We start from the raw sequence: 2,060 nt of genomic DNA on the forward strand, positions 1-2,060 counted from the left end.
TCTCGGCGGGGACCTGTCGCAGGTCCCCCCGGTCCGCGAATGCTCAAGAAGACCCCGGAGAAAGAGACCTTTGCCGATACCGCAGACCCCCCACCAGCTGGCGCGTGGTCCTTCCCGTTCTGTCCCGCGCCTGTTGCTCGTTTCCCGTTGCGTGCACGGAGCCCTTGGCTGCTCGTCGGTGTTGGGTTCGTCCCGCCCTCAGTGAGGAATTTGCCTTCTCTAGCTATCTTCGGAAAGGGCTTTACGATCTCCGAGGGGCTTCTCCCGGATGGTCCCCTCGGCTGCCCGCCCTGACCTCAGCCTTCTGCGCGCAGCGTTTGCTCTCTCGCCTACCGCGACCCGCGCCTCCCCGCTCCGAGTACGAGGAGGGATCACGCGGGACGGGGCTCTGTCGACCTGCCGCTGTGCGGAGCTTGTGGGGGAGATTGGGTTTCTGGTGGCAGGTGGCGGGGAAGGGCCGTGCACACGCCCGCGTGCGCGGTACCCCCCTCACCGCGAGGGGTCGTCGCGGGACGGGTGGGTTTGGAAGGGCGGCGGTGGGCTCCCGGTCCCACCCGCCTCCGTTTCCCCCGTGCCCTCCGTCGCGTGTGCGTCCCTCCCACGCGCGTCCACGTCCCGGCCACTCTCGCGGCGAGGTCGTGTCGCGTGTGGTGCGTGCCGCGTGCTCTCGGGCGTCTGCGGTTGCCGCCTCGTCCCCCCCTTCCACGGCAGCGTTCCCACGGCCGGTGGAGATCGCGGGAGCCGTCCTACCCCCCCTTCCCCCTCCGCGGGGCTCTCGAGGGTCCGTGAACCGCGGGGTTGGCCTCGCTCTCGGGGGCGGACTTCTTATTTGGGGGAACCGGCGGTCGGCCGCGTCCGGCGCGTCGTCGGACGTTGGGACCCGCTGCCACGCGGGGGTCTTCGTCGGTTGGCGTCGGCGTCTGCCTCGGTTCGCTCTCGCGTCGGCTGGCGTCTCCTCGGGCTCCCGGGGGTTGTCCGTTGGTTTCGGGTCGGCTCGGTGCCGCGGGCGTGGCGGGACTGCTCCGGGTTGGGTGCAGTGTGATTCCCGCCGGCTTGGCTCGCGTGCCCGGTCGCCGCCCGAGCGGCCTCCCGGTCCCTTGTGAGGCGTCTCCCGCGGGGGGTGCCGCTGCGGCCCGCCCTGCCGTCGACGGTCCTCGTTCTGCCGGTTCGCTCCCCCTCCCCGCCCGCCGGCGTTCCTTTCTCTCTCGCTCCTCGTCTGGCCGACCCGCGGCCGTGCTGCCGGGCCCCTCCTCACGGGGGGGCAGCCGGGCGCGCACGGGTCCCGGGGCGGTCGCGGGGTGCCTGGGGGGAAGGGCCGCCCGGCGGGCGGGAGGAAGTTGCGGTTTGAAGGGCGTCCCGGCCGCCGCGGCCGTGGCGGCGCGTCTCGCCTGGTCTCTTGGAGGCGTGTGCGGGGGGAAAGACGCCCCGCGAGGCGTAGAGGAGAAAGAGGCTTTAGTGGCTGTCGCCCACGCCGGTCCGTGGGGCCTGTTGGCTGAGGGTGCGTCTGCGCGGGGGCCCGTCCGGCCCCGCCGTCCTCTGGGAAGGCGTGCGTCGGGGGAAAGCTGCCGGGGTGCCAAGGTGGGCGCCTGGGCGTTGAGTCGAACCCGTGTGCGCGTCCCGGTGTGGCGGTGGGGGCTCCGGTCGGTGTCTCTCCCTCTCGCTGCCCCGAGGCCCGGCCTCCCTTCCGACGCGGGCTCGGCCCCCCTCTCTCCCCCCTCGCGGGGTCAAAGTCGCTCGTCGACCTCCTCCCCTCCTCCTCCACCTGTCCGCGCGAGGGCGTCGCCGCCGCGTGTCAGGCGTTGGGCCCGTCCTCATCCTCCGCTTCTCGCCCGGGGTCGGCCGCCGTCCGGTCTCCCGCCGCTCCCCGTTGGCGTGGTCTCCCTCCCGCCGGTTCACGGTCCTCCGACCCCGCCCGAGGGGGTCGGGGGTGGTTTCCCCGTCTCCCCGGCGTTGCGCCTCGCTTGCCCGTGTGCTTTGGGGGTGGGCCTGCTGCGGCCCCCGCCCGCCCGTGAGCCCCGGCCGCATCCGCCGGCGCGGCCGCGCCCGGTATGGTCCGCGGC

Source organism: Rattus norvegicus, unplaced genomic scaffold (genome assembly GCF_021556685.1).
Source record: "Rattus norvegicus strain SHRSP/BbbUtx unplaced genomic scaffold, alternate assembly SHRSP_T2T unassigned-0000235, whole genome shotgun sequence".
NCBI lineage: Eukaryota > Metazoa > Chordata > Mammalia > Rodentia > Muridae > Rattus > Rattus norvegicus.